The sequence below is a fragment of the Lissotriton vulgaris genome, chromosome 6 (genome assembly GCF_964263255.1).
Source record: "Lissotriton vulgaris chromosome 6, aLisVul1.2, whole genome shotgun sequence".
NCBI classification, from domain to species: Eukaryota; Metazoa; Chordata; class Amphibia; order Caudata; family Salamandridae; genus Lissotriton; species Lissotriton vulgaris.
Window position 1 is genome coordinate 1,877,234,979 of NC_141694.1, and position 27,924 is coordinate 1,877,262,902.

Below are 27,924 nucleotides of genomic sequence, written 5' to 3' on the forward strand. Positions count from 1 at the left end.
TATCTAGTGACGTGTTACATAAAAATAAACATACAAATACTTGAATACCTGTGTTTCAAACAGCCTACTCTGTACATTTGTGTACAAAAATGTGTATATATTTATTTCAGCTCATAAAAAAGGGAACATGGGTGTTCAATAGTACATTTGAGGGGATTAAAGGTAGATATAGGGAATCTATATCTTAGTAAGGAGTGCATGCACCACCTTACCCAGGCTGCAGTAGCAGTCCTGTGGTGCCATTTTGGAAGGCTTTCCAGGGATGGAATATTACATAGTTCAGCCCCTGGTAGACCTCTGGAGTACCTATGTCCTTAGAACCTAGTGTACCATATACTACAGACTCACACTGGTACCACAGGAACCAAACTGGAGTGTACCTAAAGTACATGCAATCAATTTAGAGAGGGAGTAGATAGGCTGGGTCCTGGATAGCAGGGCCCCAGCAAGACTAAAGTCAAAAAACAGTGAAACACCAGCAAAGAGTGGGGGTAACCATATTGAGCAGATCCTACTCTCCTGCAAGAGGTGCAGAAAGAGCGAATAGGAGTGCAGAATGAGGCAACAGGGGTATAGAAAGAAGCAAGAATGATGTAGAAAGAAGCAGGAGAAGTGCAGAAAGAAGAAAGAGAGGTACAGAAAGAGGGAAAAGGGATGCAGATAGAAGATGGATACAGAAAGAAGCAAGTGAAGTACAGAAAGTAGCATGAGAGATGCAGAGAGAGGCATGACTGGTGCAGAAAGCGGCATGAGAAGGGCAAAAAGAGGTAACTGAACTGCTAAACAAGCGACAGAGGAATAGAAAGAAGCAAGAGAAGTGTAGAAAGAGACAAGAGAACTGTAGAAATATGCAAGAGAGGTACAGAAAGAGGGAGGAGAGATACAGAAAAAGGTAAGAAGGGTGCAGAAAGAAACAAGAGAGGTACAGGAAGAATCAAGAGAGGTACAGAAAGATTCAATAAAAGGTAAGAAAGAAGTAACAGAGGTGCAGAAAGAGACAAGAGAAGTGCATAAAGAGCCAACATAGGTGTAAAAACGGGCAGGAGAGGTGCAGAAAGAGGGAACAATGGTACAGAAAGAAGCAAGAGAGGTACAGAAAGATGGAAGAAGGTTACAGAGGGCTGGCAGTATGGGTGCAGAAATAAGCATGTGAGGTGCAGAAAAGGCAACAGTGGTGCAAAAAGAGACAAGAAATGTGCAGAAACAGGCAAGAGAAGTGCACAAAAAGCAACAGAGGTGTGGAAAAAAGCAAGAGAATTGTAGAAAGAGGCAACTAAGGTACAGAAGGAAAGAAAAAGGTTACAGAAAGATGCAATAGAAGAGTAAAATGAAGGAAGGCAAGTGTAGAATGAAACAACAGAGGTGCAGAAAGAGGGAACGGGGTCTAGATAGAGGCACGCGAGGAACAAAAGTGTGAAGAGGGGTACAGAAAGAGGTGAGAGAGGTATAGAACGAGGCAAGTGAGGTATAGTAAGAGGCAAGAGAGGTACAGAAAGAGGCAAGAGATGTATAGAAAGAGCCAAGAGAGGTGCAGAAAGAGGTAAGAGGGGTGCAGAAAGATGCAAGAGGAGTGCAGAAAGAAGCAAGAGAGTAGTAGAAATAGGCAAAAGAAGTGCAGAAAGGAGAAGAGGGATACAGAGAAAGGTAAGGAGTTTGAAGAAAGAGGCAAGAGAAGTGCAAAAAGAGGCAAGAGGAGTGCAGAAAGAGGCAAGATCATTAGAGAAAGAAGCATGAGAGGTACAGAAAGAGGCAAGAGAAGTGCAGAAAGAGGGAAGAGAAAGGCAAAAAAGGGAAAATGGATACAGAAAGAAGCAAAAGAGGTGCTGAAAGAAGCAAGAGAAGGGCAGACAGAGTGGCAAGAGAGAGGAGATAGGGGGAAGACAAGTACAGAAAGAGGCAACAGGGGTACAGAAAAAAGCAGAGGAGGTGCAGAAAGAGCGAAGAAAAGTGCAGAAAGAAGCAACAGAGGTGCTGAAAGAGGCAAGAGAAGTGCAGAGAGAGGCAAGAGAGTTGCTGAAAGAGGCAAGAGAGTTGCAGAAAGAGGTACGTCGGTTGCAGAAAGAGGCAAGAAGGGTGCATAAAAAAGCAAGAGATGTACACAAAGAAGGAGGAGAATTGCTGAATGAAGCTACAGTGGTCCAAAAGGAGGCAAGAGAACTGCAGAAAGAGGGACGAGGGGTGCCAAAAGAGCAAGAGTTATCCAGAAATTTGCAAGAGAGGTTCAGAAAGACTCAAGCTCACCGCTGAAAGAACCATTAGAGGTGCAGAAAGAGGCAAGAGGTGTGAAGAAAGAGGCAAGCGAGGTGTGGAAGGAGGGTAGATGTGTGCAGAAAGAGGCAACAGGGTGCAGAAAGAAGATGGGAGGTGCAGAAAGAGGGAATAAAATTGCATAAAGAAGAACAGAGGTGCAGAAAGAGGCAAAAGAAGTGCAGAAAGAGTCAAGAGAGGTACAGACAGAGGCAAGAGAGGTAAAGAAAGAGGGAAGATGGGCGCAGAAAGAGGCAAGAGGGGTACAGAAAGAAGCAAGAGATGTACACAAGGAGGAGGAGGAGTGCTGAATGAAGCAACAGTGGTCCAAAAGGAGGCAAGAGAACTGCAGAAAGAGGGACGAGGGGTGTCAAAAGAGCAAGAGTCATCCAGAAATTTGCAAGAGAGGTTCAAAAAAGAAGCAAGATCACTGCTGAAAGAACCATTAGAGGTGCAGAAAGAGGCAAGAGGTGTGAAGAAAGAGGCAAGAGAAGTGCAGACAGAAGCAAAAGAGGTTCAGAAAATGGCAAGATAATTGCTGAAAAAGGCAAGAGAAGTGCACAAAGAGGGATGAATGGTGCAGGAAGAAGAAATAGGTGTGCAAAAAAGAAGCAAGAGAGGTGCAGAAGGAATGAAGAAAAGTACAGAAAGAAGCAACAGAGGTATACAAAGAAGCTAGGAAAGTGCAGAAAGAGACAGGTGAGGTCCAAAAAGAGGTAAGAGAGGTACAGAAAGAGACAAGAGAGATGCAGACAGAGGGAAGACGGATACAGAAAGATTCAATAGAAGTACTGAAAGAAGCAAGAGAGGTGCAGAAAGTGGCAAGAGATGTGCAGAAAAAGGGAAGCAGGGTGTCAAAATATGCAAGAGAGGTGACAGAATGAAGCAACAGAGGTGCAGAATGAGGGAAGATGATTGCAGAAAGAGGCAACAGGGGTGGGGAAAGAAGCAAGAGAGGTACAGTAAGTTGAAATTGAAGTGTAGAAGGAAGCAACAGACCTGCAGAAAAAGGCAATTGAAGTGCAGAAAGAAGCCATAGAGGTACAGAAACCAGAAAGAAAAGTGCAGTAGAAGCAACAGAGGTGCAGCAGAGGAGGCAAGAAATCTCCAGAAAGAGGCAAGAGAGTTGCAGAAACAGGCACAAGAGGTGGAGAAAGAGGGAACAGTGGTGCAGACATAGGCAAGAGAGGTGTAGAAATACAGATGAGGAGTGTAGAAAGAGGCAATAGGGATGCAGAAGATTGCAAGAGCGGTGCCGAAAGAAGCAAGAGCAGTGCTGAAAGAACAACAGAGGTGCAGGAAGAGCCAAGGGGGTGCATAAGGAGGCAAGAGAAGTTCAGAAATAAGCAAAAGAGGATGTAAAATTACAGAAAAAGGCATGAGAGGTGCAGAACGATGCAAGAGAAGTGCAAAAAGAGGGATGAAGGGTGTAGAAATAGGATAAAGTGTTGCAGAAAAAAGCAAGAGAGGTGCAGTAATAGGCAAGAGAAGTGCAGAGAAATGTAACATAGGTGCAGAAAGTGACAAAAAAGGTACACAAACAGGCAGGGGGTGCACAAAGAGGGAACAGGGTTGCAGATAGGGGCAACAGTGGTGTAGAAAGAATCAATATAAGTGCAGAAAGAGGCAAGTGAAGTGCAGAAAGAAGTAAGAAATGTGCAGAAAGAAGCAAGTGAGGCACCAAAACAGGCAAGAGAGGTGCATAAAGAGGTAAAAGAGGTGCAAAAAGAGAGAAGATGGGTGCAGAAAGAGTCAAGAGGGATGCAGAAAGAAGCAATACAGGTACAGAAAGAAGCAAAAGAGGTGCAGAAAGAGGCTGGAGGGGTGCTGAAAGAGGCAAGAAAAGTACAGAAAGAAGAAACAGAAATGTAGAAAGAGGCAAGAGAGTTGCAGGCAGGTTCACCTCTGTTGCCCCGTGGGACTAAGCCTTTGTTTCCTTTTTTTATAGGGAAGAGGGATGTGAACTTTTGGCCCTACAAGGCCCCCACTGCCTTTTTAAAATAAATTTGGAGAGGAGCTTCGCGTGGCCCCCCTCCTGAGTCCTATTGTGGCACCGGGGGCCCCATCCCCCGGGTCTCAGTGTTATCTTCTTTTAGGGGGCTAATTAGCCCACTCCCTGGTAATTTCTGGGCACAGGGATTGAATACCCCAGTGCTTGTCCTCACGTTGGGGACTGTGCTGGGAGCTACAATACACCTGCTATCCATGCCTGCTACCCACCTCCTGCAGGAGCCGCATTGCTTTTGGGCAAAGGGAGGGGCAAGCATCAATCAATCAATCAAGACATTTGTAGAGTGCGCTACTTACCCATAAAGGTCTCAAGTCGCTAGGGGGTCGGTGCTGCTACTGCTCGAATCGCCAGGTCTTGAGTAGCCTCCTGAAGGTTAGTAGGTCTTTGGTCTGCCATAGGAGGAAAGGAGGGTGTTCCAGGTCTTGGCAGCGAGGTAGGAGAACGATCTGCCACCAGAGGTTGTTTTTCATATGCAAGGGACGGTAGCCAGGGTGCGGTCGGTGGAGGGAGCTGGCGGTTTGGTGTGTAGAAGGTGAGTCCTCTGTTGAGGTATGCTGGTCCGGTGTCGTGTAGTGCCTTGTGAGCATGGGTGAGGAGCTTGAAGGTAATCCTCTTGTTGATGGGAAGCCAGTGCAGGTTTCTCAGGTGGGGTGTGATGTGGCCGTGGCCAGGGATGTCGAGGATCGGGCGCGCAGAGGCGTTCTGTATGCGTTGCAGTCATTTCAGCAGTTTGGCCGGGGCTCCCGCATAGAGGGGGTTTCCGTAGTCTAGCCAGCTGCTGACCAGGGCCTGGGTAACCGTTCTTCTTGTGTCGGTGGGGATCCACATGTAGATTTTGCGGAGCATGCAGAGGGTGTTGAAACAGGAGGATGAGATGGCGTTGACTTGTCTGGTCATGGAGAGTGTTGTATCGAGGATGAATCCCAGGTTGCGCGCGTGGTCGGTGGGTGTTGGTGCTGCTTCCAGGGCGGTCGGCCACCAGGAGTTGTCCCAGGCTGAGGCGGTGGAGCCGAGGATGAGGACCTTCATCTTGTCCGAGTTCAGCTTTAGACAGTTGTTCTTCATACATTTGGCGACAGCGTTCATTCCTTCATGGAGGTTGGTTTTGGTGGTGAGAGGGTCCTTGGTGTGGGAGAGGATCAGCTGTGTGTCGTCAGCGTAGGAGATGATGTTGAGCTCATGCAGTCTGGTGAAATGATCTTGAAGGCTTCGGATCAGAAAGGGGGGAGGCGGACACTGCTGGAGAGGAAGGATGTTGTCCAGTCCAGTGCTTTGCCTCGGATTCCTGTGTCATGGAGGTGAGTGCGTAGGGTGCGGTGGCAGACCGTGTCAAAGGCAGCTGATGGACCCAGGAGGATGAGGGCCCCGCTCTCGCCATTGTCCAGTAGGGCCCTGATGTCATCGGTGGCGGCGATGAGGGCCTTTTCGGTGCTGTAGTTGCTGCAGAACCCGGACTGGGGCGGATCCAGGATGTTGTTCTACTCGAGGTAACGGGTCATCTGTTTGTTGACGGTTTTCTTGATGACCTTCACGGGGAACGGGAGCAGGGAGATGGGCTGGAAGTTCTTGAGGTTCAGCCTGAGCCCAATTCTTTTTAACCTTTATATGACCCCTCTGATAGAGCTCATCACCTCCTTCAACATCAGCACGATATCGTACGCTGATGACACTCAGCTCATCCTTGTCCAAGATAACAACACAACTACAGCTGAAGAAAATCTGAGAGAATGTCTCACCGCAACCTTTGAATGGATGAGAACTCACCACCTCAAGTGTAATTCAGGGAAAACGGAAATCCTCCCCTTTGGTCAGGACAACCTTTTCTGCCCTAAACATTGGTGGCCCCTAGATGCCGAGGTCCCGCCAAACACCATCAAATCAGCCCGCAACCTCGGGATCAGGTTTGATGAAGCTCTATCCTTCAAGCAACAAGCAGGCACTGTGGCAGGTTCCTGCTTTAACATCATCAAGGGCCTGAGAAGGTTCTTCGACCTCCTCCCCCTGACAGCTAGGAAGACAGTAGCAGTGGCCCTCATCACATCCTGTCTGGATTATTGCAACAGCATCTACGCAGGCTCCAATAAAAGTGTTCTGCACAAACTGCAGATGGTACAGAACGCTGCAGCCCGCCTAGTACTGAGACTGCCTAGGAAGTCATCTGCCTCAGCAGCACTCAGAACCCTGCACTGGCTACCTATCCACAAGAGAGTGCTATTTAAAATCTTACTTATCACTTTCAGAGCCTACCACCAGTCAGGTCCCACCTATCTGTCCCAAAGGTTTGGAAGATACACTCCCTCCCGTTCACTCAGGTCCTCCAACCTGAACCTACTGGTGGTCCCCAGATTCAGACTCTCAACTAAAGGAGGAAAATCCCTAGGATTTTTGGGAGCCAGAGCCTGGAACAGGCTCCCCAGCCAGATGCGTCTGATCCCCTCAGAAAACCTGTTTCGTAAGGCCCTCAAAACCTGGATTTTTAACGCCTCTGACACCCTCGTTCTAGCACTAATTTAATTTAACTCAATTCACTTTCAGGTCCACTAATATCTCCCTCTCTTTCTGGTCGCTTCGTGCACTTCCTTTCTTTTCTCCTCTGTGACACTTTACTACTAGCGCCAAGATGCTCCGTGGAGTGTAAGTCGCGCTCTATAAAAGGCATATCATATCATATCATTGAGGTCCCTCAGGTCTGCCGAGGCGTTGATCTCGGCGTGCTTCCAGCTCTCCTGGAAGGTTGCGGTCTCAAAGGAGATGTTGATGGTCTTGCGGAGATGGGGTGCGATGGTGGCGCTGGCTTTGTTGAAGATGTGGTGAGGGCATGGTTCTGACCGGGAGCGGGAGTGGATGGCGTTCATGATTTTGATGGTGTTGTCGTCGTTGATGTTAGTCCAGGTGAGCAGGGGGTTGCTGTGGGTGTTGGCTGTGGGGTCTGAGGTGTCGTTGGCTGTCGAGGTGGTCTAGATGTCAAAGCTGTCAAGGATGTCTGCGATCTTGCGATGGAAGAAGGAGGCAAAGGAGTTGCGCAGGTCTTACGATAGTGGGATGTCGTTGGTGTTGATGCTGGGGTTGAAGAGTTCCTTTAGAATGTTGAAGAGCTCATTGCTATTGTGTGTGTTGTTGTCGAGGTAGTCCTTGAAGGAGGTCTTTTTGGCGGATCTGATGAGGTGATGATGTTGGCGCATGGGGTTCTTGTGGGCAGCTTGGTTCTCCAGTGTCTGTTCGTGGTGCCATTTCTTCTCTAGTTTTCCGCAGTTTTGTTTGGAGGTCTGGAGGTCTGTGGTGAACCAGATGGCATTCTTGTTGGTGCATCTGTTGGAGGGATTCTTGGGGGATGAGGGTGTTGGCGCAGTTGTCGATCCAACGTCTGAGGTTCTTGGCGGCGGCGGGGTCGGTGGGGTCTGTGTGTGGGCTTCGGGTGAGGGTGGTGTTTAGCTGGTCTTTGGTGATTTTGCTCCAGCTGAGGTGGGGGATCTGTTGGACGCGTTGGTACGTGGTAGGTTTCCGGAAGGTGAAGTGGATGTAGCAATGGTCGGTCCAGTGGAGTTCGGTGGAGTGGTTGAAGGAGATGTAGAGATGTAGAAGCTTGCTGAAAAGATGGGGTCAAGCGTGTGGCTGGCAGAGTGGGTATGCATTGTGATGAGCTGTCTCAGTCCGAGTTTGGTGAGGTTGTCGATCAGGGTGGTGGAGTTGGTGTCGTTGTTGTTCTCGAGGTAGAAGTACAGGTCTCCGAGGAAGATGTAGTCCGTGGAGGCGAGGGCGTGTGTACTGACGAAGTCGGCAATGGAGTTGCTGAACTATGGCCGGGGTCTGGGGTGTCTGTAGATCAGAGTTCCTCTGAGGGTGGTGTTGGGATCAGTGTGGATCTGGAAGTGCAGGTGTTCGACGGTGTTGAGGGTGTCATTGGAGTTGGTCGAGACCTTCAGCGTTGACTTGTGGATGATGGTGATTCCATCTCCTACTCCATTGGTGCGGTCTCTGTGGGTGATCTTGTAGCCATACGGGGAGGATGTGTCGAGCAGGTCCCAGAGTTCGACTGGGTGTTTGCACGGAGGGGGTGTTCAGGAGTATGCATATGAGCTGATTGCATCCTGTCCTGGTGGGTAAATTGGAGGATCGGATGCTGGTAAAGCTGCAGTTCCGGCAGGAGAAGGGTCCTTGGGTGCACTTCAGGCGGCCAGGAAGCATGTGTGTGCTCATCCGGTGTTGAGTGCATGGAGGGAGATGGCATTTTAGCGGAGACGGGCGTTGTGACATTTGCGGGGGCCAGTGGTTCTGGTGCTGGGTGCAGTCCAGGTGTGGATGGGTGCAGACGGGCGCAGCAGCTGCCATAAAAAGGGGAGGTGGGCGTGAGGAGCAGCTGGGAGGTAGAAGCAGACAAATGGTAGCGGGCGGGGCTGCAGGGGATGCAGCGGTGGGAAAACAGGAACGGCGAAGAGTACAGAAGGAAAAAGGGCACAGCAAAAATACAAGGGGTATGAAAGGAAGAAAAACAAACACAATAAAAACAATTACCAAAATACAATGCAAGCAAAGCAAACCTATGGCCTACCACTGGCCACCAGGGATGAGGCACAGCTGGTAGACTGGGGTTGGAGGAGGGCCTCAAACGTGAGATAGCAGTGGCAGCAGGGGCTCAAGGGTGCGACACACAGATGGTGCTGTGCTGCGTGGGGAGCGACCTGCCTAAAGGGTCAAGCATGCTGCAACCTTTGCCCAAAAGCAATTCTGTTTCACTTCATGGAAGCGATAGCAATTTTTTGAATCAAAGAAGATGTTTGCTAGGACAGGGAGGTGGTAGTGCTCCCACCCTGCCATAGCAAACTGCAATGTCCAGGGGTGGTCACCCCGGGACATACCCTAGTTGGCCCGGGGGTGGCAGTACCCAGGGCCATGGAAGGCTCTTGGAGTGGGGTTGTGTAGCCCTCTCCCAGCGTGTTTAAACCCCAGGGAGGTAGTGGTCCCCACGGCCAAGGTCCGCAACGGACCACTGTGTTTGCATAATCAATGCCCCGGGGAGTATTTATTAAATTGGCCTGGGGTGGTTGCTGTCCCTAGGGCTACGGGGTGTTGTGAGTCCCCCTACATTTAAATATGTAATCCTTGGGGAGGTAGCGGACCCTGGGGCAGGGTAGGGGGACAGTAGCCCCCATGCATTTTATTTAAAGAAAGCCCCAAGGAGTTGGTAGTCCCCAGGGCAGCGAGGGCCCCGTGGCCCCTCAGCATAATTAAACATTGCCCCCATGACCTGACCCACCCGGGGTCTTAAAACAAACAAAACATGGCAGCCTGTGCTTCCTAATTTTGAAAAAATGTGGCCAAATTTTCAGACCCTACGCAAATCCCTCTGAAAGTTTTTTTTGGCCCTGGGGGATCCCAGTGGAACCCGCTGAGCAGGCCTAGGGTGGTAGGGTGTGTCTACCCTGTCCCATTTTCTTTTTTTTTCTTACCTTTTTTCTTGTGACTTAGTCACAAGATGGCTGCCAAAACTTCCTGGTTTGAAGTGTTGGCAGCCAGAGTCAAGCTTGTGCTCTGGACGGTTCACGGATCTACTATGGTCACCAGATACCTTTTTATATATGAATTTATCAGGTACTACTGAATGGATTTACACCATTTAAAGATTTAAGATTACACTATGGACCAAGAGCTATCTTTCTGCCACATTTGGTGTAGTTCCATTCAACAGTTCAGGCTGTGACTGCGACAAAAGTTTCCTACAGAAATTAACATGGTGAAAATGCATTTTGGGACCCCCCTTTTTCTTGGCCCCTGCTTGAAGAATCACCATGAAACTTTCAAGACAGAAGCTGATCAGAGCGCCCCTTTAGTTTTAAAAATTTCAAGAAGATATATCAAATTGCCCAAAGAGATTGGTAAAAGAAAAAACACTTCATGAATAGAAACAATGTCTTAACTATAACTACCTACTGGCGAACGCCAGTGGGTTATATATGCATACATATATATACATGTATATATGTAAATATATATAAATGTTCAACTTAGAAATCTATATTTATATATATAAATATATATATGTCAAATGAGATGCCATTAGTGATGTCATCAGTGATGTCATTTGAGATGTCATCAGTGATGTCACTGACCATGTCATGAATGATGTAATATGTGACTTCATCAGCAGTGGATTGCAGGTGCGCAAAATATAGTTAGTACAACTAACTATATAGGAGCAATTTCAATGGTTTTTTAATTGCTAATTCCTAACTATATAAGGCCTGAATCCTATGGTTTTTTAAGTGAATTTGAAAGGTTTTTAAAATGCTAATTCCTAACTATATAAGGCCTGAAACCTATGTTTTTTAAGTGAATTTGCAAGGTTTTTTAAATGCTAATTCCTAACTATATAAGGCTTGAAACCTATGGTTTTTTCAGTGAATTTGCAAGGTTTTATAAATGCTAATTCCTCACTATATCAGGCGTGAAACCTATATTTTTTTCAATAAATTTCAAAGGTTTTGTAAATGCTAATTCTATTAGCAGATAACGTTTATATATGTTACTATCCTTCTGGGACCACCTGAGCAGCCATCTTGTTTCTCAGAAGAAGTGAGGCACAAGAGAGCACAAAACATGAGTGGAAAACGCAAAAAGGGGGCAGGGTTGAGACCCCATGACCCCCTACCCCTTCTCAGGGGGTCCCAGAAGGACCACCAAGTGCAAAAAAAAAAAAATATTTAAATTGCCGGGTCCTTTTGGGACCCCCTGAGAAGGGCTAGAGGGTTCGGGGGTCTCTACCCTGCCCCCTTTTTGTGTTTTCCACTCTTGTTTTGAGCTCTCTTGTGCCTCAGTTCTCCTGAAAAACAAGATGGTGGCCAACACTTCCTGGTTTGGACAGTTTGTAATGTTGACAGTCGACTGCCAGCCAATCAGAAACTCGCTCGCGCACGTAAGGGTACGCGCACGTACGCGTACAGTGCGCGTACGGTGAGCGCATATAGATATATAATTTGCTCAAATTAAATTTTCTCAACAACTACTGGAGGGATTTTCACCAAACATACAAAAGGCACTGCTGCATACCAGTCCCTACCATTTTGCCAAACCTGGTGTAATTCCATTCAGCCGTTCGGGCTGTAGCCTTCTCAGAATGTCCCTATGGAAATTAACATGGGGAAAACACGTTTTGGGACCCCTCTTTTTTTTTTGGGCCCCCACTTGACGAATCCCCCCGAAACTTTCAGGGAAGGAGCGGAGGGCAGCGAGACAAATTTAAGGAAAATTACAGGCAGATCCCTTAATCAGCGCCAAAGTTATTCCCAATAGAATGTTTGGAATTTCCTATGGTAACTAGGTCCTAACTATATATACCTACTGGCGACCGCCAGTAGGTCATATATATATATATATATCACAAAAGACGTGCGCAATACCTCACGCTGCACGTACCACACCATCAGTGCTTGTAAAAGTTCTTTTTATTCATGGATAAAAACACACAGGCATAACGCGTTTCGAGTTTCCATAACTCTTCCTCAAATGCCAAGCTGCTGTGTTCGTGGGGACGTTAAGGTTTAAATAACGTAACTTAATGAGCAGTGAAAAGGGACTTCAGTCATTATATCCAGTTTAAAGGGACAGTGTTTAAGGTGTTAATTCAACATTATCTTCTTACACAACAGCAGAGGTGAGTGCTTCGGTTTTACAAGTTTCAACAGTAACCCCCAAGTGGTGCCGGTATAAAAGTTTCTCTGCTGTAAAATGTTCAATGTCATATCAGTTTTAAAAGGGACTAACTTGCCCACAATGCTCCACTGCCCTTCAAAATTCAGCTGGTTCCCACTGCCGATCTTGGTGAAATTCCAGTCAGCACAGAGTGAACTGAGTGCAAATATTGCTTTAAAAGGGAAAGTGTTCCATACCTCGGTTACCTCGTGCAAATTAAGGATTTCACAACCACGCAGGCAAACAGCAGCTTTCCATGTTTTCCCTAAAGCCACAAGTCTGTCGTGCTGAGAGTAATCCTCGGCAAACCGTAGCTGCTTCAAAATATTCAGTTCTAAAGTTCGGGCGGGCCCCTCCTGGAGGCCCTTCCAAATCAAACTCCATTCCTGTCATTTGTTAGCAGCCGGAGGGCACCCATTAGAGAAGGTCCTTGCTTCGTGTCACAGAGTCCTGACAAGCAAAGGCGCCAACTTCCTCACGGGTCGGGGTCCGTCTCGAGATGTGTCAGACAGCTCCTTTATATCACAAAAGACGTGCGCAATACCTCACGCTGCACGGACCACACCATCAGTGCTTGTAAAAGTTATTTTTAATCATGGATAAAAACACACAGGCATAATGCGTTTCGAGTTTCCATAACTCTTTCTCAAATGCCAAGCTGCTGTGTTCGTGGGGTCGTTAAGGTTTAAATAACGTAACTTATTGAGCAGTGAAAAGAGACTTCAGTCATTATATCCAGTTTAAAGGGACAGTGTTTAAGGTGTTACTTCAACATTATCTTCATACACAACAGCAGAGGTGAGTGCTTCGGTTTTACAAGTTTCAACAGTAACCCCCAAGTGGTGCCGGTATAAAAGTTTCTCTGCTGCAAAATGTTCAATGTCATATCAGTTTTAAAAGGGACTAACTTGCCCACAATGCTCCACTGCCCTTCAAAATTCAGCTGGTTCCCACTGCCGATCTTGGTGAAATTCCAGTCGGCACGGAGTGTCCCGAGTGCATATATATATATATCAGCAACAGAGGTCACTCCTAAATCACCAATCACTTAGGAGAATCCACAAGGAAGAGACCAACGAATCCCAAAGATGCTGGCAAAAGGTACTTTATTTCATAAAGGTCACAGCAGCGTTAGCAGATGACGCGTTTCGGGCGGTTGCCCTTGCTCACATAAAAAATATTTCCCATCATGCCCTCTTTTTAACCACATTTGTATACACCATGTGATGCACAAATATTAAACATAAAGAAAATACCAGTGGGTCACTTTACAATACACCATAGGTTTAGCATAAATTAGTGGCATATTTTGTTCGAAGTTGGAATAATATATTGTTGTTTTATGGATGTCATCCATTCATTTGATATCTGCATAAATGCTTGAGTTGTACATATCGATTCACAGAAACTGCAATAAAGTGTGTTGTGCTTGCGCTATTTAGCATGTGCAAAAGAGTGCCAATAAATATGTTGCACTATCAAAATTTTTCTACCTATTCACAATATAAATAGACATAAAACAAATTTCAATAAAATATGCATATATCAATCTCCAAACACATTAAATCATAGTTTAAAAGTAAAACTGTACATACTTAAAATCTTTTTTGTGGGATAAAAATGTATTATACAATTTCATCATTTTAATATATTTTTTAAAGTGCAATAGTGATGTTGTAAACTTGACACTCAAATGTGCAATATAACGCAAAATATTAAGATGCAATTTCGAATCCTTTATTTTCCTTGAACCAACTACCCGAACAATCGGGGACATCTGAAATAGATGGCAACCCCTATTCTGGTGATTAACGTGACCTACACAAAATAATATTTAATAAAGTGACTGAATTTTCACAGGGGGAACCATGAATCATCCCTGTTTTAAACAGTTAAAAGAAAAAAAAGAGAGAATGTAAAAAAGTCTGTTCTGGGTGTCGGACTGAGACATAGTCATAAAAATAAATCATTAGATATTACTTGGTTGGAGCACAACTCACAATCTTTCTGTTGTTAAAACAGTTCTGGTGCTCATATCTGACTACGGAGCCTGCTATGATATATAGTTGTTATTATTTATAGAAAATGATACAGGTCTTCCGTAGTGTTCAGTCCATTTGGTACCTTAGAATCCAATTCTAAGATCATCTTGGATTCTAATTGCCTTAGCATCCTATCACGGTCTCCTCCCCTTCTGTGTTTGGGTACTGAGGTAAGAACATAATAGCTAAGACACTGGAGGTTGTTGTTGTGCACACTCTTGAAGTGTCTAGCTACCGGATAGGAGCTATCGTTGTTAACGATTGCTCGAATATGCTGCAATATCCTGGCATATTTACAACAAGGGGTGGTGAGGGACAGAGTCTCTGAATTAAGCAGAAAGCTCTCACCCAGTCAAGAGATCAGGGCTAGATCCAACACCGTTTTTTAGCTCACTGCACCATCCCAGTTTCAGAACCTGACTGTATGCAAATTAGTCTGTTCCTGTCCCAGTGCATGATGGGAACAGGGCAAACCAAACTACAAAAGCCAATTCTTACACTGGGAAGGAAACAAGCTCCCGGGGACCGGTTTCTGGCATTACAGCCGTCTTCGGCCCGGTTTGCTTGAATCCTGATGGTGCAATGAGCAAGGGTCTCACATCTGAGAATACCCTTCCACGCTTAGGGTGGACAAAAATATTTACAACAAGGGGTGGTGAGGGACAGAGTCTCTGAATTAAGCAGAAAGCTCTCACCCAGTCAAGAGATCAGGGCTAGATCCAACACCGTTTTTTAGCTCACTGCACCATCCCAGTTTCAGAACCTGACTGTATGCAAATTAGTCTGTTCCTGTCCCAGTGCATGATGGGAACAGGGCAAACCAAACTACAAAAGCCAATTCTTACACTGGGAAGGAAACAAGCTCCCGGGGACCGGTTTCTGGCATTACAGCCGTCTTCGGCCCGGTTTGCTTGAATCCTGATGGTGCAATGAGCAAGGGTCTCACATCTGAGAATACCCTTCCACGCTTAGGGTGGACAAAAATATTTACAACAAGGGGTGGTGAGGGACAGAGTCTCTGAATTAAGCAGAAAGCTCTCACCCAGTCAAGAGATCAGGGCTAGATCCAACACCGTTTTTTAGCTCACTGCACCATCCCAGTTTCAGAACCTGACTGTATGCAAATTAGTCTGTTCCTGTCCCAGTGCATGATGGGAACAGGGCAAACCAAACTACAAAAGCCAATTCTTACACTGGGAAGGAAACAAGCTCCCGGGGACCGGTTTCTGGCATTACAGCCGTCTTCGGCCCGGTTTGCTTGAATCCAGATGGTGCAATGAGCAAGGGTCTCACATCTGAGAATACCCTTCCACGCTTAGGGTAGTTTAGTCTGCCCTGTTCCCATGATGCACTGGGCCAGGGACAGACTGATTTGCATATAGCCAGGTTCTGAGCTGGGTTGGGGCAGTGAGATAAATAACGGTGATGGATCAAGCCCTGATCTTTGGACTGGGTAAGAGTGGTCTGTTTAACTCAGACACTCTGTTCATCACCACCCCCTTTTCTAAATCGTTTTTGGCCACTATAGGTGTGGCAGGGTATACTCAGACATGAGTCCTTTTCTCACTGCTCCATCAGGATTCAAGCAAGCCGGGCCGAAGAAGGCTGAAATGCCAGAAACCGGTCCCCGGTAGCTTGTCTCCTTTCTGGTGAAGAATTGGCTTGGTAGTTTAGTCTGCCCTGTTCCCATGATGCACTGGGCCAGGGACAGACTGATTTGCATATAGCCAGGTTCTGAGCTGGGTTGGGGCAGTGAGATAAATAACGGTGATGGATCAAGCCCTGATCTTTGGACTGGGTAAGAGTGGTCTGTTTAACTCAGACACTCTGTTCATCACCACCCCCTTTTCTAAATCGTTTTTGGCCACTATAGGTGTGGCAGGGTATACTCAGACATGAGTCCCTTTCTCACTGCTCCATCAGGATTCAAGCAAGCCGGGCCGAAGAAGGCTGAAATGCCAGAAACCGGTCCCCGGTAGCTTGTCTCCTTTCTGGTGAAGAATTGGCTTGGTAGTTTAGTCTGCCCTGTTCCCATGATGCACTGGGCCAGGGACAGACTGATTTGCATATAGCCAGGTTCTGAGCTGGGTTGGGGCAGTGAGATAAATAACGGTGATGGATCAAGCCCTGATCTTTGGACTGGGTAAGAGTGGTCTGTTTAACTCAGACACTCTGTTCATCACCACCCCCTTTTCTAAATCGTTTTTGGCCACTATAGGTGTGGCAGGGTATACTCAGACATGAGTCCCTTTCTCACTGCTCCATCAGGATTCAAGCAAGCCGGGCCGAAGAAGGCTGAAATGCCAGAAACCGGTCCCCGGTAGCTTGTCTCCTTTCTGGTGAAGAATTGGCTTGGTAGTTTAGTCTGCCCTGTTCCCATGATGCACTGGGCCAGGGACAGACTGATTTGCATATAGCCAGGTTCTGAGCTGGGTTGGGGCAGTGAGATAAATAACGGTGATGGATCAAGCCCTGATCTTTGGACTGGGTAAGAGTGGTCTGTTTAACTCAGACACTCTGTTCATCACCACCCCCTTTTCTAAATCGCAATATCCTGGCATGCACTAGAAGCCTGGTGCTTCCCACATACCTCAGACCGCAAGTGCATGCCAAGACGTAAACAGCATACTCTGTTTTACAACCGTAACTTCCTTTAATAGGCAATGGTACTGGGCTGAATGGAGTATTATACTGTTGTGTGTTGATTCCAAATTTGCCGGCTCTGCAGCTGCTGCATTTGTAAAACCCCAAACGGGGTGGGAACCAAGCTTTTTTCATAGAGAGTTCGGGGCAAGGTTTAGAGATATGAGTATGTAGGGAGGTTCCCCTCCGAAACGTAATATCTGGCTGTAATGGTAAATGATGGGATAATACCGCATCAGTTTTGAGTATGGGCCAAGTCTTACTTAGAATAGACCGGATTTTTCTATCCTGGCCACTATATGCGGTAATAAATCTAATAGGAGATTCAGCCGAACCTCCTTTTGGGGCCTCATTTGCCTCTACTGATTTAAATAGGGTTTCCTTCGCTCTTGTTTGCATTTTATTAACCGCTTTCTTAAGTATGTTTTCTCTACATCCTCGCTCCCTGAATCTGTCTAGTGCTTGGGCTGTGCATGTGTTGAGCTCCTCATCGGTGCTACAGATTCTCTTAACCCGAAGAAGTTCGCCATACGGAATATTATCAATGACATGGGGGATGGGCACTTGTGGCATGTAGGGTTGTCTTTCCCGATGTGTCTTTTCTATGTAGAGTGGTAGCTAGTTGCCCTGCTGTGTGAAAGACCCTGACATCTAAGAAGTCTACAGATGTCTTGCTGATATTATGTGTGAACCTAAGATTGTCCTCATTGTTGTTTAATGTAATGATAAATTCTTTCACACTTTCTTCATTACCTCTCCAAATTAAAAACACATCATCTATAAAACAAACCCACATAACCACATTTGTTGCAAACACAGCTTGATGTGGTTCCAAGAGGACCCGCTTCTCCCACCAGCCAACGTGGAGACACGCGTAGCTGGGTGAAAAGCAGGCCCCCATGGCTACACCTCTTTTCTGTATATAGATGTCTTTACCAAACAAGAAATAATTCTGATGCAAACACCAGCTTACAAATTCACTAAGCATCTTGTTACGGTTGTAACAGTGCACTGGTCTTGTGCTTAGAAAGTAATCCAGTGCCTCCAGCCCTCTACCATGGTCTATACTAGTGTAGAGGGCTTCGATGTCTAATGTTGCCAATATACAGTCTTCTGACCAAGCAATGTTTTTTAACTTTTGTAAGAAGTGGCCAGTATCTCTTACATATATATAAAACAAATCAGAAATATTCTTAAGAAAAACTGGAAAATTCTAAAAATGGATAATACTATCGGCCCCATTGTAGGTGATACACCACAAATGACATTCCGCAGAGCACCAAATCTCAAAGATCTCCTGACAAAGAGTCACTTCTTCAAAGAAGAGAAAGAAGCATGGTTGAAAGGAAAAGGTTTCAAGAAATGCTTCAACTGTAAGATCTGTCAAATATGTAAACCAACCCAGGAAATTATGTTGGAAAATGGAAAAATTTGGAAAATTGGTGAGCTCATTACTTGTACAACACCATTTGTTATTTATGTAATTGAATGCCCATGTGAGTTAAAATACGTGGGCAGCACAAAGAATGAACTAAAAAAGAGGATTTTGGAACACGTAAGGGCAACTATACACAAAGACAGAAGCAACGCAGTTGCCAAGCACATGGAGTCCCATCATAACAGTGAGTGGAAACCTCTTAAGATCTATTGTATTGATACAGTAAAGAAACCAGTGAGAGGAGGAAATCGAGAACTGATGTTGAGGAAAAAAGAATCAAGATATATCCTCAAATTACGAACCATGAGTCCGTATGGTCTGAACCAGAGTGAGGAAATGTACATACATCTGGAATGAACTCATGTAAATCTGGCAGAACATTATCGATCATGTCTAGATCCTTGCATCATCATCTATGTTCTTACAAATGTAGTCTTTTTCATTTTTGGTGCACAACACGTTTATGTAATGGTATGAAAAGATGAGAGAGAATACATATGACACTACACATTTGATTAGTTGGAGCAAGATTTTGAGGAATAGGCCATGGATATGTTTAAAAAAAAACTACACAATTGATTGGTTGGAGCAAGATATTGAGGAACATGGCAATAAGTAAAATGAACAATGTTTTGATTAAGTGCTGATAAGGTTCTTTTGCCACTGGAGGCATTAAGTTAATGAGCTCAAAAACTTGCTAAAAAACATGAGCAAAGCATGCCATGTATAAGTTTAAATCAATGTGAATTCAACCTTTTAGCATACATGTGTTACTTTTTATTTTTGATACAAGTTTAGAATATTGTTTGTCAATTTTGTTTCAATATGTTATTATTGTTTTGGAATACTCACCGTTTTTGTAAATAGCACCACAATGACCAGAATGCCTTACCTGGAGGAAGGGGGAGGTGGTTAATGTAAACATGACCTTTATAATCCAATGGAAAGAGAAGTGCGGCACCGTGAACAAGATCTCAGTGGGAGATCGAAGCGTGTTGGTGTTTGGAGTGCTTTGGAGTTTCTTTGGAAACAAATGCTTGAATTATCTTAAAGAAGGTTTTTTTGTGCGATCCAACTTCTTTTCTGCATGAGGAGAGATTAATATATATATATATATGTATATATATATATATATATATATATTCACTGAAAAAACCATAGGTTATAGACCATATATAGTTAGGAATTTGCATTTACAAAACCTTGAAAATTCACTGAAAAAACCATAGGTTAGAGACCATATATAGTTAGCTGGACATTTTATTGACATAAAACCAATGAAATTCCATATATAGTTAGTTGCACTAACTATATATCGCGCACCCGCAATCCACTGCTGATGATGTCACATATTACATCATTCATGACATGGTCAGTGACATCACTGATGACATCACTGATGACATCTCAAATGACATCACTGATGACATCACTGATGACATCTCAAATGACATCACTGATGACATCATCTAGTGTCTGTGTGTTTTTGTAAAGTTTAAATATGTTTTACATATTGAAGAATGAGTGGATGTATGGAAGACTGAGTGTGTGTGTGGCTGGCTGGGAGGTGTGTGACTCTGTGCATATCAATGTGTACTTGTATCAGTGATTGTATAAGAGAGTAAGTATGTGTTAGTATATGTGTGAAAAGTATGGTGTTCTGTGTTTAACTGTATAGATGAGGAAATCGAAGTGTGATTGATTCTTCACAGGACTGACTAGGTGTATGAGTGCATATGATAGTCTTGTAATAATGAGTGACTGTATGTATGAGTGATTGTATGGGTGAATGAGTGAATGTGTGTGTAGACGTAGGAATCAGTGAGTGCGTATGTAGTAACTGGTATTGGTGTGTCATGATGTCATCAGTGATGTCATTTGAGATGTCATCAGTGATGTCATTTGAGATGTCATCAGTGATGTCATCAGTGATGTCACTGAAGTATGGTGTTCTGTGTTTAACTGTATAGATGAGGAAATGGAAGTGTGATTGATTCTTTACAGGACTGACTAGATGTGTGAGTAACTCCATGGATGAGTGGCAGTGTGTGAGTGTCTGCATAGGTGTATGAGTGCATATGATAGTGTTGTAATAATGAGTGACTGTATGTATGAGTGATTGTATGGGTGAATGAGTGAATGTGTGTGTAGACGTAGGAATCAGTGAGTGCGTATGTAGTAACTGGTATTGGTGTGTCATGATGTCATCAGTGATGTCATTTGAGATGTCATCAGTGATGTCATCAGTGATGTCATTTGAGATGTCATCAGTGATGTCATCAGTGATGTCACTGACCATGTCATGAATGATGTAATATGTGACATCATCAGCAGTGGATTGCGGGTGCGCGATATATAGTTAGTGCAACTAACTATATATGGAATTTCATTGGTTTTATGTCAATAAAATGTCCAGCTAACTATATATGGTCTCTAACCTATGGTTTTTTCAGTGAATTTTCAAGGTTTTGTAAATGCAAATTCCTAACTATATATGGTCTATAACCTATGGTTTTTTCAGTGAATTTCATTGGTTTTTTAAAAGCTAATATCTATAGCTGTAAAATATATTCTTTATTACGTGACGTATCACGTAGCCACGTGAGACGCCTCATGACGCGTCGCATAACCGTGACGTATCGGCTCTGCGGCACAAACAAAACCCGTAACGTAAGCGTGCCGGAGCACGCTTACAGATATATATTTTTTTTTTAACCTTAATTAGACAAAATCCACACGTGCACATATCTTGAGGCCTTGCAAAGGCACATCAAACAAACAGTCCCTACAATTTTGTCAAGTTTGCTGGAAATCTATTCCCTTAATTTTTTTTTTACTGTTTCTCTTGGTTTTCCCCTTGTTACGCTTACCGGGACGCTACCCGGTACGCAAACCGGACGCTCCAAAAACACAAGATGGCGGACTCCCGTTACGCTGCCGGTTAGCTGCCCGGTTCGCGTACCGGGAAGCGCCTCTACCGTGAAATATCGCGGGGACTTTAATATCCCCCTCATCAATCCTAAGGGGTCAGGAGGGGTTTACCTTGCCCCCTTTCCTTCATTTCCCCCTTCTTTTTTCACCACATCTTGTCTCTCGAACCTACCGAGAGACAAGATGGCGGCCGCTCCGGACTGTTTACAATGTTGACAGCTACGCTGCCGGTTAGCTGCCCGGTTAGCTGCCCGGTGAGCTGCCCGGTGAGCGTACCGGGACGCGCCTCTACGGCGTAAAATCGCAAAAAAATTATTTTTTTTTTTTTTGCCCCGCGGGGCACTTTAATATCCCCCTCATCAATCCTAGGGGGTCAGGAGTGGTCTACCTTGCCCCCTTTCCTTCATTTCCCCCTTCGTTTTTCACCACATCTTGTCTCTCGATCGTACCGAGAGACAAGATGGCGGCCGCTCCGGACTGTTTAGAATGTTGACAGACACCGGAGAGCCAATCAGCTTCGCGAAGTTCCGTTACGCGTCAGGTAAGCAAACCGGGGCGCTAACCGGAGCGCTGTCACAGATATATATTTTTTTTTAAACGTTAATTTCTCAAAATCCACTGGAGCACATATATTGAGACATAGCAAAGGCACGTCGGGCAAACCATATCTACAATTTTGCCAAGTTTCATGTAAATCTATTCAGCCGTTCGAGCTAAAAGTGAGTCCAACCGCCCTATGGAAAAATGAATGGGAAAAACGTGTTTTGGGACCCCCCTTGTTTCTCGCCCCCCCCTTGACGAAACCCCCTCAAATTTTCAGGGGCTGCTCAGAAACGAAATGTGCCATTTTCCTGAAAATTTCAGCCAATTCCGTCCACAAACGCCAAAGTTATTAGACATAGAATTTTCAGAAATCCCATAGAGAAAAAATCCTAACTATATATACCCACTGGCTATCGCCAGTAGGTAATATACATATATAAACATATATAATCTGCATATCTATATAAATATAAATGCATGCATACATATACATATATGCATACATATGCATGTTATTTACATGAAAGTTTTAAAAACACTAATAAAAGCAAAGCTAAAAAGCCACCTCATTACAAACAGAATGGCTTTAACTTAAACGAGGGCGAGATCTATTGCATTTTCAATGCTTGTTTACTTTGGTTCTATCAAGAAGGCATTCAGATGTTTCACACATTTGCCATAAATTCTGAATGTTAGCACTCTAGTTGCTCATTAGATCACTGTAGTAAAGCTAGTGCTCACCAGGGAAGTCTGCTGCTAATCATGGTTTGCAGCCATTTTCCCGCATTTTTTATCCCGCAGACTTTCAGTCCGCATACCATTATCCCGCAAGGTCATTGACCTCGCATACCATTATCCCGCATTTTTTCAAAACGCATGTGCATTTATCGCGCATGCCTTTACAAAGAATTACGTTTTAAAGGCATGTATGGTAAATGTATTTGCGTTGTGAAAACCACGATGACGAGAGAGGTAAGTGGGTTTGTGTTAATTTTTTCGTGGGTTAGTGATTGTGTAGTGTAGTGTAGTGTTGTGTAGTGTAGTGTTGTGTTAGTGTAGTGTAGAGTTGTGGTGGTTGTTTAGTGTAGGGTCATGCTGGGGGTAGTGTTTTAGGGTTTAGGGTTGTGTTGTAGTGTTTGCGTAGTGTAGGGTCATGCTGGGGGTAGTGTTTTAGGGTTTAGGGTAGTGTTGTAGTGTTTGCGTAGTATGGGGTCATGCTGGGGGTAGTGTTTTAGGGTTTAGGGTTGTGTTGTAGTGTTTGCGTAGTGTAGGGTCATGCTGGGGCTAGTGTTTTAGGGTTTAGGGTAGTGTTGTAGTGTTTGCGTAGTGTAGGGTCATGCTGGGCGTAGTGTTTTAGGGTTTAGGATAGTGTTGTAGTGTTTACGTAGTGTAGGGTCATGCTGGGGGTAGTGTTTTAGGGTTTTGGGTAGTGTTGTAGTGTTTGCGTAGTGTAGGGTCATGCTGGGGTGTAGTGTTTTAGGGTTTAGGGTAGTGTTGTAGTGTTTGCGTAGTGTAGGGTCATGCTGGGGGTAGTGTTTTAGGGTTTTGGGTAGTGTTGTAGTGTTTGCGTAGTGTACGGTCATGCTGGGGTGTAGTGTTTTAGGGTTTTGGGTAGTGTTGTAGTGTTTGCGTAGTGAAGGGTCATGCTGGGGGTAGTGTTTTAGGGTTTTGGGTAGTGTTGTAGTGTTTGCGTAGTGTAGGGTCATGCTGGGTTTAGTGTTTTAGGGTTTTGGGTAGTGTTGTAGTGTTTGCGTAGTGTAGGGTCATGCTGGGGGTAGTGTTTTAGGGTTTTGGGTAGTGTTGTAGTGTTTGCGTAGTGTAGGGTCATGCTGGGGGGTAGTGTTTTAGGGTTTTGGGTAGTGTTGTAGTGTTTGCGTAGTGTAGGGTCATGCTGGGGGTAGTGTTTTAGGGTTTAGGGTAGTGTTGTAGTGTTTGCGTAGTGTAGGGTCATGCTGGGGGTAGTGTTTTAGGGTTTAGGGTAGTGTTGTAGTGTTTGCGTAGTGTAGGGTCATGCTGGGGGTAGTGTTTTAGGGTTTAGGGTAGTGTTGCAGTGTTTGCGTAGTGTAGGGTCATGCTGGGGTGTAGTGTTTTAGGGTTTTGGGTAGTGTTGCAGTGTTTGCGTAGTGTAGGGTCATGCTGGGGGTAGTGTTTTAGGGTTTAGGGTAGTGTTGTAGTGTTTGCGTAGTGTAGGGTCATGCTGGGGGTAGTGTTTTAGGGTTTAGGGTTGTGTTGTAGTGTTTGCGTAGTGTAGGGTCATGCTGGGGGTAGTGTTTTAGGGTTTAGGGTTGTGTTGTAGTGTTTGTGTAGTGTAGGGTCATGCTGGGGGTAGTGTTTTAGGGTTTAGGGTAGTGTTGTAGTGTTTGCGTAGTGTAGGGTCATGCTGGGGTGTAGTGTTTTAGGGTTTTGGGTAGTGTTGTAGTGTTTGCGTAGTGTAGGGTCATGCTGGGGTGTAGTGTTTTAGGGTTTTGGGTAGTGTTGTAGTGTTTGCGTAGTGTAGGGTCATGCTGGGGGTAGTGTTTTAGGGTTTAGGGTAGTGTTGTACTGTTTGTGTAGTGTAGGGTCATGCTGGGGGTAGTGTTTTAGGGTTTAGGGTAGTTTAGTTGTTTAGTGTATGCTAAAGGCATATTCGTTCTAAAAGTTTTCGTTATTTTAATTTGCGGCCTAATAGTACATGCGGGATTCTTTTTGCGGACTGATGGTATGCGGGATTTCGTCATATATTCGCTAATCATACTTTCTATGGCAAAATGAACCCCCTCATTTTGTTCCTTTTTAAATTAAATGTTTTAAGAGTTACCACTTTATTCCAATCAAGATGGCTTCAGGTGTGCCATACCTTTGTATTAAGTAGGACTGTTAGCACTCTAGTTGTTCTTTAGAACACTCTGGGACATTCTGTCATTGGGCTATAGTTGGGCTACATCTGGCTGATATTTGGGCTACATTTGTTTTTTTTGTCTCTGGTGGCCATCTTTGGGCTACATTGGGCTACATTGGGCTACATTGGGCTACATTTGGGCTCCAACATATATATAGCCCAATGTAGCCCAATATATATTTTTCAAAGTTAATTTTCGTAAAAACCACTGGAGCCTATATCTTGAGACATAGCAAAGGCACATCGGGCTACCAGTCCCTACAATTTTGCCAAGTTTGGTGTAAATCCATTCAGCCGTTCAGGCTAAAAGTGAGGCCAACCGCCCTATGGAAAATTGCATGGGAAAAACACGTTTTGGGACCCCCCTGTTTTCTCGCCCCCCCCTTGACGAAACCCCCCCAAATTTTCAGGGGCTGCTCAGAAACAAAATGTTCCATTTTCCTGAAAATTTCAGCCAATTCTGTCCTCAAACGCCAAAGTTATTCGACATAGAATTTTCAAAAATCCCATAGGAAAAAAATCCTAACTATATATACCTACTGGCTATCGCCAGTAGGTAATATATATATATATATATATATATATATATATATATATATATATATATTACCTACTGTCGGTCGCCAGTAGGTAGTTATAGTTAGGATTTTTTTCAATGCAAAATCTCAACATTCTATTGGGAATAACTTATATATATATATATATATATATATATATATATATATATATATATATATATATATATATATATATATATATTACCTACTGTCGGTCGCCAGTAGGTAGTTATAGTTAGGATTTTTTTCAATGCAAAATCTCAACATTCTATTGGGAATAACTTTGGCGCCGGTTGAGGAATCTGCCTGAACATTTCCTCAAATTTGCCTCGCAGCACTTCGGTCCTTCCCTGAAAGTTTGGGGGGGATTCATCAAGAGGGGGCCAAGATAAAAGGGGGTCCCAAAACGTGTTTTCTCATGTTAATTTCCATAGGGCGGTCGACCTCACTTTTAGCCCGAACGGCTGAATGGATTTCCACCAAACTTGGCAAATTGTAGGGACTGGTAGCCCGATGTGCCTTTGCTTTGTCTCAAGATATGTGCTCCAGTGGATTTTGAGTAATATAGGTTCCAAAAAAATATATATATCTATGGCCGCGCTCCGGTACGCGCACCGGGGAGCGCTCCGGGCGCGCTACGCGACTTGCGCGCGGCAAGCTGATTGGCTGTCGGGTGTCTTTAAACATTCAAAACAGTCCGGAGCGGCCGCCATCTTGTGTCTCTGTAAGATCGAGACACAAGAGGAGGCAAAAACAAAGGGGGAAATGACCATAAGGGGGCAGAGTAGACCCCCCCTGATCCCCTAGGTTTGATGTGGGGGCCATAAAATGGCGCGGGGGAGCGCCCGGTACGCGCACCGGGGAGCGGACCAGGGAGCGTACCATGGGGAAAAAAGAATGACAGAGTTTAAAATTTTTTTTGCCTTTTTTAATAAATTGGAGGTAGTTCTAAAAAGAACGGTTTTTTTTCTTCTTTTTGTTGTTTTATATTTTTTTAATGTTTTTTGAACATTTTGTACTTTTTTTGGCTTTTATGAACTATTTTATATTTTTTTTGTTATTTTTATGGGGAGAAACAAAAACAGGGAATTGAAAATGGCTCAACTGGAGCAAAAAAATAAAACAGGAAAAAATGTGGGTTTTTAGCGGGAATTGTGGTTGTCACCAGCAAGGAGGATGAGCTTTATGCTCTGTTCACCATAGGAGATGGTCTTACCACAAAAAATACATGTAATTCTGAATTCCCCAAACCGTGGTTGTATGCAAGGGATCGTCTCCCTTGTCTCTGGTTCCGATGGAGTGGGTTGCTTTCTTTTGGAGGTGGTGGTTGAAGATTGGGGAGGGTTACTGGCCAGTTCTCTCATCTCTGCAGCAGAATAGTTGTTCGGATGCTTGCGCTGCATGTGTCTAATCATGGTATTATTACCAAAAGAATATTTTTTGTTAGGGTTCCCCCTTGAAAGTTCCATGCCACAGATTAGGCAAGTCACCTTGGGTGCATGGACTTTCTTCTTGCCCTCTGGTATAGAAAAAAACTCCCATACATTGTGCTGCCTTGGCTTGTATGGGGTATTGTCTTCTTGCAGCCACCTTCCCCCCTCCTCCTCCTCCTCCTCTTCTTGACCACCAATGTAATGTTGTGGTGGTCCTCTTGGTGGTGGTGGTGGTGGTGCAGATGCTCCAGCTGCTGCTGCTACTTTAGCCATTTCAAAGTACAATATATTTCTCAAAGATGTTCAAACAGGTCTTCCTCAGTCAAATGACAAAGTCAGAATAAGGAAAAAAGGTGGGGTCTTTATCATTTGGAAAAAAAACTGTCCTGAACCAATGAAAAGTGTTATTTGCAGGTCACATGACCTGGGTTTTCGTCATTTGGAAACCAAAACTGTTCTGCACCAATAAAAAGTGTTATTTTCAGGTCACATGACCCGACGCGCTTACGCAACGTGCCCCCGGGCACGCCCCGGGTGGTGTCAGGTCAGCGCGTCGGATGTTGATGTTGCACGATCGTATTCGCTCGAGTGCTTCCGGGTGCGCTTACGCCGTGCGTATCACGCAGACGCGGCTACGCGATACGTCACAATGATGTTTTCGTTCGCGGCAATAGCGCTAACGGGACGCTCACCGGTGTGTGCCCCGGGGCGCGCCGAAAAACTGCGCTTTCCAAGGCAAAAAAAATAAAATAAATAATAATATTATTATATAAGTATACAATATAGGATTCATTATAAAAAAATATTACATTTCAGAGGTTTGAGGCCCTATATATTGTTAGGAATTAGCATTTAAAAAACCTATGAAATTCACTGAAAAAAACATAGGTTTCACACCAGTTATAGTTAGCAGGAAGTTTTACTCGCATAAAACCATTGAAATTCCCACGTTATAGTTGGTTGGACTCACTATAACTCATGACATGGTCAGTGACATGGTCAGTGACATCACTCATGACAGCCTGAACTGTTGAACGGAATGACACCAAATGTGTCAAAAAGGTAGCTCTTGGTTCAGAAAGCACTCTTTTTTTTAAATGGTGTAAATCTGTTCAGCAGTTCTGAGAAATGTAAATATTTCTCAGATACACAAATATCCCTGTGGAGGATCCATAAACCCTCCCGATCTTGAGCATGTGATTTGATTGTCTGCCACCAGTTCCTTCCAGGAAGTTTTAGCAGCCATATTGTGACTCGGTTGAACCAAGTCACAACGGAAAAATGTGGAAAAAGATAAAAGACAGGAAAAGGGGGCAGAGAATAAATGCCTTTACCTCCTAGGCCTGCTCAAGGGGGTCCCACAGCATTCTCGGGCCCCAAAAAAGCATTTAAAAAGCAAATTCTGTGGGAGTTGGGCAGGGTGCATGAATCCCACAGAATTGTTCTTAAAAAAATGATGCATGTTCTCTCATGCTTAGTTTCTTTCAAGCCCCCAGGTGGGCCTGGTCACGGGGC